The following is an 8,157-nucleotide window of genomic DNA, read 5'->3' as shown; positions in this document are numbered from 1 at the left end:
ATAACGTTCACAGACGAAGCCTATTTAACGAAGGAGGGTGTAGTGAATTCGCATAATTGGCACGAGTGGGCGGAAAAAAACCCCCACAGCACAGTGATACGAGGGTACCAAAAACGATGCGGTGTCAATATCTGGTGTGATATTATTGATAACCACCTCATAGGGCCACATGTGCTACCACAAAGGCTTACAGAAAAGCGGTATCTGCGTTTCCTGGATGCTACATTACCGAAATTGTTGGAAGACGTTAGTTTGGCCTCTCGTATGAACCTGTGGTACATGCATTATGATGCCCCCACTCACTTCAGCGGCTCAGTGCGACGCCACCTGGACAATGCCTTCCCTTCGAAATGGATCGGTCGAGGAGACCCTGTAGCATGGCCGGGAAGATCGCCAGACCTGAATCCAATGGATTTCTTTATGTGAGGCCATCTGAAATCTGTGGTTTATGGAGAGGTTGTTGACGTCAACACCCTTCAACGGAGAATACAACATACTTGTGACATTACGCAAAGAGATGCATACGTGTTGGATCGTGTTCACCAATCCTTCCTGCAGAGAGTTCAGCTTTGACACACACATCGTGGCCGTCATTTCGAACAGTACTTATCAACCGCCACTGCAGCTTCTAGTCATGTGTTTCTATGTTAGTTGCGTTTTGTACAGCTGTATTGTATTCGTTTGTATTAACTGCCACATATATCTGTGTAGTTGAATTTTGTATTCTGCATCTTCGTTTCTTAAAACTAAGCCTGGGACACAAAAACCAAATTATAAAACGCGAATGTACAGTAGTGCAGCCCCTACTCACGTTCTTCCCTACCCCTGGTGTGGTATTATTGATCACCATCTCATAGGGCCACATGTGCTACCACAAAGGCTTACAGGATAGCGGTATCTGTGTTTCCCGGATGCTACAACTAGCCACGATACATAATAGCGGCCAGCGTAACCGGTACGAGATAGATGCGGGCGCTGTCACTACTCGCAGTGTCACGAAGACCGTCGCTTGACGCCGTATGCCTCGCCTTCTCGTGAGCGGCTAGACTACCTACAGCACTTGCGTGCTGTGCCGTGTTGCCGATTTGTCCCCTTGGCCAATGTCGGCGCACAGTGACACCCAACTTCATATTTCCAGATTTTTACCATTCAATGACATTGTCATTTATTGACAAAGGAACTTGCGAAAAACGAATTTATGTTTGTAGCTCAGTCTGTCACAATTTGCACGACACACTTTTCCTCATTTATGACTCACCCTGTATTTTAGAAGGAAACACTGACGGCCAAGTGCCCAGTTGATCTTCTTCTGAGAACGAGCCACAAGGCCTGGTGGTCATACAATGGTCGAGGCGGACAGAGTTTTCTCTGATGCCCTGTAGCCCAAATGTGCCAACGTTGCAAAGAGGAGAGCTCCCTGTAGTGACCACCTGAGAGAAAGCTTTATGAGATGAAGAGAGGAGGAACCTCTTGCACATAGAGACAACCTTTGTGACAGACATCAGAGATTGCTATCGGGCAGGAGGTAAGAAAGTCCTGGGTGTTTGAAAACGCCGCTGAATATTCGGCTCTTACACACAAAAATTTTGCTTAAGATCATAAGAAGGAGTAACATTAGTTCTTATGGAACTTTTCTGACAGTGACTGATTGCATGGCAATGCATGAAGTATGCTCGTTTATTGGCTGAAGAAAGAGGAAGGACGGAGCTTCTAGTACCTCCCGCCGGGGAAGTTTTTTTTTTTGTGTAGTGTGGACTGAAGAGATCATCCTTGATGACTTATTCTTCTAGGATGGGATGTAAGGATAAAAGGAAAACACTTTATTTATTACGCATTCAGTTAGGCTTGGGCACGCAATGGGTCCTTCAGCCTGCTGTCTTTGGTGATGTCTATCTCCTTTGGAGGGTGAAATGTGTCAAGGCTGTTATGTGTGACTGCTTCCTCGTGTTATGACACATTGCCTATGGGGGGGTGAAACGTTATTGACTTCGGTACGCGGTACTTGTGCCATCTTGCAGGGTTTACCGTTTCTACCGACTGTAATTGTCGAACTTCATCCCTAAGGGCATCGATCTTGTCAAAAACTCGTAGAGCCTTGTCACGGACCTTCTCTTGTATGGTGGTCTCGTGGAGTGCGGTGCGGATGTCGACGTTTCTTGTCCACCATGGAGCTCCTGCGATCCATCGATAGCAAATGTTTTGCAGCGCTTGGAGTTTGTTGTAGCAGGAGACGCACGTAGTTCCCCACGAGGTGGAGCCATACAACATTGTGGGTTCCACCGTTGCCTTATATAATTGGAGTTTAGTTTTAGGGTTGAGATCCTTACTCTTCAGGAACGGAATCAACGACCTGGCCACCTTATGGGCTGCCGTCTTCTTGTCGTCAATATGCAGCGTAAAGAGTAATTTTTTGTCAAGGTAGACACCGAGATACTTCACTCCCGGCGACCATGGGATAAATTGGTCAGCTATTTGGAGTCTGTCGTTGAGAACTGGTTTCCTCCGTGTGAACAGAACGGCTGCCGTTTTCGTCGGGTTAATCGTTATCTTATTGTGCAGCGCCCAGCGTTCCATTACAGCAAGTTGCTGTTGCATCCTAGCGATGAGCTGGTCCAAGTGTCGTCCAGTTGTCAGAAAGGCCGTATCGTCCGCATAAAAACTCGCCGTAACAAGGGGGACTGTTGGGATGTCATTTATATACAAGTTGAAAAGTAGAGGCGAAATCACAGAGCCCTGCGGAATTCCTGCGGAGGTCAGTTTCATTTCGGAGTTTTTATCGTCGACTCGGACATACAGTTTCCTGTCCTGCAGAAAGCTGTCTATGAGTCTAATGTAACAATCCGCAATAGGGGTAGTGCGATGCAGTTTGACGATAAGGTTGAGCCGCTACACCTTATCGTAAGCTTTTTCGATGTCAAGGAAGACACCAATCGTGAAGTGCTGCTTGTTGTATCCTTCTTGTATCCGTTCGGTGATCCGTAGAAGTTGAAGTTCGGCAGATAACTTGTCCTTGAAACGGAATTGTTCGGGTCGTATAACATCATGCGCTGTAAGCGTGTCATGGAGCCTCTTCAACAGCACTCTCTCGAGCACCTTCCCAAGGGTCGGCAAGAGGCTAATTGGCCGGTAACTGTTGGGTTCTGCTGGGTCTTTACCTGGCTTGGGTATTGGAACTACTCGAGCCGTCTTCCATGCCGTAGGAAAATATCCTTGCAGAAGGCAGCTGTTGACAATGCGGGTAAGGAGCACAGTTGGCTTCCTGGGCAACTCTTTCAAATCGGTGTTGCTTATGGAGTCGTTGCCCGGCCCATTATTCCGAGTCTTCCGGATAATTTTACGGATCTCTGCTGGTGTGGTGAGTTGTGGGCAGCTCTGCACAGGCGCAGCACGAAGAGCAGTCCATTCTGCTGTAAAGACGGCTTCCTGTTCCTGCAGGCGGACGTCGTTCACGGGGGTCGCTGGTGTAGACATCTGTTCTTGGTAAGTCGTAGCATACAGCTCCGCCTGGGCGAGTTCGTCATAGAGGAGGCCATCTGGTCCTCTGATGGCTCGTTTAGGTGGCCGCTGGTGTCGTATGTTCTTGACTACCTGCCATTCGTTCTTGGTAAGAATTCATCCATCTTATCTTCCCAGACCTGCTGTCGCCACTCGGCCACTCTCCTGTGCAGTTCTCGTGTTAAGACGTGTGTTTCTCGTCGATCTATCGGGTTTCTATAGCGGAGCCAACGTCGCCTGCTCCTGTTTCTCTGTTTTCTTGGAGTAGAGGCCGGAACTCGTCGAAAGCTACTACAGGGTAGACCGTGTGTGTAGTTGCCCTCCGTTTGGCTACCTTTATCTTCTGCGTCAAAGTTTGTACCGCGATGTCGATGGCTTCCGGTGTTGAAACGTCCTGCGTCGGGCAGATATTGTTGTCAAGATATGTCCGAAATTGACCCCAGTTCAGAGTTTGTGAGGTTGGGGGCGGAAGGTTGGCCGTTGCGTTTTCCACTATACTGATAACAGGTCGGTGGTCAGACGAAAGATCGTCGACGGTGCGGAGCTGGAGGTTCGTCTCAATATTTTTGATGACAGCAAGATCTAGGACGTCTGCTTCTTGCCGATCGATGTAAGGAATCCGTGTGGGCTCTAGTGGGCCATGGACTGTGATGCCCAGTTCTTCTTCCATGGCAAACAAAGTTCGTCCACGAGGGTTCGTACGCCGGGAATTCCACGCGACGTGCTTGCTGTTAAGGTCACCTCCTAGGAAGATTTTGTCAAAATTGGTGAAGATACTCCGTAGGTCGTCTGGCTCCAGGTTTTTACCGGGGCTGTTGTACGCCGCAATGAAAGTGATGTTGCCTGCGGTCGATCGTACCGTTACCGCTGTTGCTTCCAGATGTTGGAGGTGAGGTAGTGTTTCATGATGGTGCCGCAGTTCCCTTTTAAGCAGAACTGCGGTCCCTCCACCTCGTTGGCCTTGTCTGTCCGTTCGATAGATGTACATGTTACGAAGGTGCGGCTCCGATACAAGTGCGATGTCGATTTTGCGACGTTGTAAAAATTCAGTGAATTCTGTTTTCTTGTGTTTCATTCCGTTGGCGTTCCATATACTGATTTTCAGGTTTTTCGTGGTTCCAGGGCGATCCATCTTAAGGTGTTCCAAAGGCCTTCAATACGCTTTCGATTAAAGAAAGTATCCCCACCAGTTGTTACTGCACGGCGGTGAGAAGTTTCGCGATATCAGAGAGCGCTGGAGCTATAGATTGCATCAAATGAGCTGGTGAGACGTAGGTTTTCGGTTCCGGTCGGCGTGGTGATGCTGCGTGGGCGTATGAATAATGCTGGCGGTGCTGTCGAGGTGGAAGTGCTTCAGGCGGAGGTTGTGTTACTGGCTGCCGTGTCGCCGCCGGTTGTTCTGGTGGCGGTTGCTGTTGGTGGGGCGGAGGGTGTGGCGTCAGGTTGGAGTTCCGTATTACACGAGTCCTTCGTTGAGAGGGCTGCGGGGAAGACCGTTGTGTGTATTTCCTGAGAAGTTCCTGGTACTTCTGGCAGCCACGCCACGTGGCAGGATGGTCCTTTTCACAGTTAGCACATTTCGGTGGAGCCCCTCGGGGATGAGTACATGCTGAAGATCGGTGTTGCCCTCCACATCGAAAGCAGCGAGCAGGCAAGCTGCAATAATTAGCTGTATGTTCGAATCGCTGGCAGTGGCGACATTGAACAGGTCCTTCTTGTCTGTTGTAGGTTTCAATAACGACTTTAGTATATAGAAGGTATTTGATGTCGTAAATCTTGTAGTTTTCCTTTTGGGCTGGCAACGTGACACAGTAAGCATCTTGAGGTCGTAATTCCTTCGTCTTGTCGTCTCGATTTTTAAACTGGTGAACGTTGATGACAGGGAAATCCTTCTCTATCAGTGCGTCTTTCAGTTCTTCCTCCGTAACTTCGGCAGGTAGACGTTTGACAACCACTTTGAGGTCCTTGTCCTCCGCGGCCTGATGTGTAAAAAAGTGGATGTCATTCGACACAAAGAAATTTGATCCTTATAGGAGTCAAAGTGATATTTGATCCTGTCTCGTTGGTAGATGGCCTTAAGACTGCCGTCAATATTCGCTTTCAGCGCCTTGTTGAGTTCCATGTTGTTCTCTGTATCGTAAATAGTAACGGGCGGGACTTTGTGTAGTAAGTTCCGGCCAGAGCTATCTGTCCCCTCTTTATCTGCTTCCAGATTGACATCACTCGTCTGGTCCATACGTTCTGGAGCATCTGTAGTATCTTCCGTCGCAATAGCCGCATAACGGTTGGAAGTTTTCAGTTCTTCTGGACGTTGTCGCTTCCGAGAGTTGTTCTGCTTAGGAGAAGCGTTGAGTCGTTTTCTTTGGCGAACTAGTATAAAATCGCCCTCTCCGTCGGTGGGCTGCATGGTCCAAACTTCTTCAGAGGAGACTCCCTCCATTGCGTCGACGCCGTCGTCTGGTGGAGAAAATTGTTCCACGTCGTCTACTTGTTCTTCATGCTGTGAAGGAGGAACTGTACTAGTGCGGTTGTCGTATACTTGCTGACTTTGCAGAATCATGTGTTGTATTTCACGTCTCAGTTCCCGTTGTTGCCGATCGTTCTGTATTAGCTGATGTCTCTCGTCAGAGGGGTTTGACGTATGTAGTCCTCCGCTCTGCATTCGCGTATCGCTCGTCGTGGTGCTGTCCTCATTATGTTGCCTGTCAGAATCCGTTGTCGTTGCAGGGGTCGTCGCCTTTGTATCCGACCTGTTGGGAGCGGCCGCCGGGACGGCCGGTGGGGCAGGCCCCACCGACCGGCCAGCGGCCGGCCCCGGCGCGACCCAGCCCTGCGGAATTCGAACACGCGCCAGAACAAATGGACGTGACCAGCCCATAGAGGGCTCCGCGTCCGCGGCGGCTCTTCCGCGCAGCGGCTCTCGTGCAGCGAGGGCGCCACCGCTACACCACGTGCAGGCCGCGGACAATAGCCGCTCCCTCCAGTTTCGTATATAGGGACCCGCATTGCCCTAGTCCAGCATCTATCCTCACCCCCCGCATCGGCCATCCTTCTCTTCCCACGACCTTCTCCTTCACCTCACTCATCTCCTTTCCGAACAGCTTAATTCCCGTCGCTCCGCAATCTTCCTCTCCCTGGACCTCCAACGTGCTTATGACCGCGTATGGCATTCCGCTCTCCTCTTCAAGCTCCAAACCTTCGCCCTTCCCATTAATTACGTCCGTCTGATTTGCTCCTTTCTCTCCCACCGTCCTTACTACGGCACCACCCATAACATGGATTCCTACACCTATTTTCCATCCGCCGGTGTGCCCTAGGCTCCGTCCTCTCTCCCCTTCTGTACTTTTTATATACGGCTGACATGCCCCCGCCGTCAACCCCCGTCCACCTTCTCCAGTTAGCCGATGGCACCGCCTTCCTTGCCATTGCCCCCACCCTGCAGCGCTCCCAACACCTTCTCCAATCCCATCTTGACCGGTTCACCGCTTGCTCAAGGTCAAAAAAATGGTTCAAATGGCTCTGAGCACTATGGGACTCAACATCTTAGGTCATAAGTCCCCTAGAACTTAGAACTACTTAAACCTAACTAACCTAAGGACATCACACACACCCATGCCCGAGGCAGGATTCGAACCTGCGACCGTAGCAGTCCCGCGGTTCCGGACTGCAGCGCCAGAACCGCTAGACCACTGCGGCCGGCGCTCAAGGTCAATCCCTCCAAAACCCAGGCGATCATTGTAGGCAAAACCAACTCTTCCTTCCGCCTCCTTGATTTCTATCTCACCGTCTATGGCCGTCCTATCACCCTCACCCCCACCCTTAAGTACCTTGGCGTCAACCTCGACCGTCGACTCTCCTGGACCCCCCATCTCCGGACAATCCAAGCCAAGGTACGCTCCCGACTCCGTCTCCTCAAGCTCCTTTCCGGCCGTACGTGGGGTCTGGACCCCTCCACCATACTCCACACTTATAAATCCCTCATCCGCCCTGTCGTTTGTTACACCCATCCCGCTTGGATCTCCGCCCCCCCCCCTACCTTTTATAAATCCCTCCAAATCCTTGAACGCCATGTTCTCCGCCTCGCCTATCGCATCCGTCTCCCTCCCCCACGCTGATCCTGTACGATCTCATTCCATTCCCACACCTCCTCCTTTTCCTTGAGAGAATACGGATCCTGTAGACCTCCCGCAAACTCGATCCTCCTCACTCGCTTGTCTAACCCATCCTCTCCCGCTCCCGCCCGCTGCCGCGCCTGTATTCCCACGTCCCAACTTGTCACCATCTCTCCACCCTCCTTACCCACTCCCAAGGTGGCTTCCGCCAGCTCCCCCTCCCTGATGACGTCCTCCTCCCCTCCATATACCCCTCCTACCAACTTTGATCCTCCCTCCCTCTTCCTGTGTCTGTTCCTTCGGCACCCTCTCTCCCTCCTCCCTTTCTCCCCACTCTTCCCCCAGGCTTCCCCTCCCCTGTCCCTTTACTCATCCTCCCATCTGCTCAGCCATTGGCATATTTGTTCTCCCCTCTCCACCCTCTCCATCCACCCCCCTCACCTTTCTTCCCCTCTTGGCAGGTCCCCGGACTCGCACACGCTACGTGGACTTTCGCGCGCTGGAGATCATTGCCGTCTGTGTCTCGTGTGTGTGACGTCGTTTTGTGTTT

Source organism: Schistocerca cancellata, unplaced genomic scaffold (genome assembly GCF_023864275.1).
Source record: "Schistocerca cancellata isolate TAMUIC-IGC-003103 unplaced genomic scaffold, iqSchCanc2.1 HiC_scaffold_1106, whole genome shotgun sequence".
Lineage (NCBI taxonomy): Eukaryota > Metazoa > Arthropoda > Insecta > Orthoptera > Acrididae > Schistocerca > Schistocerca cancellata.
Note: the sequence above shows the minus strand (reverse complement) of the source record.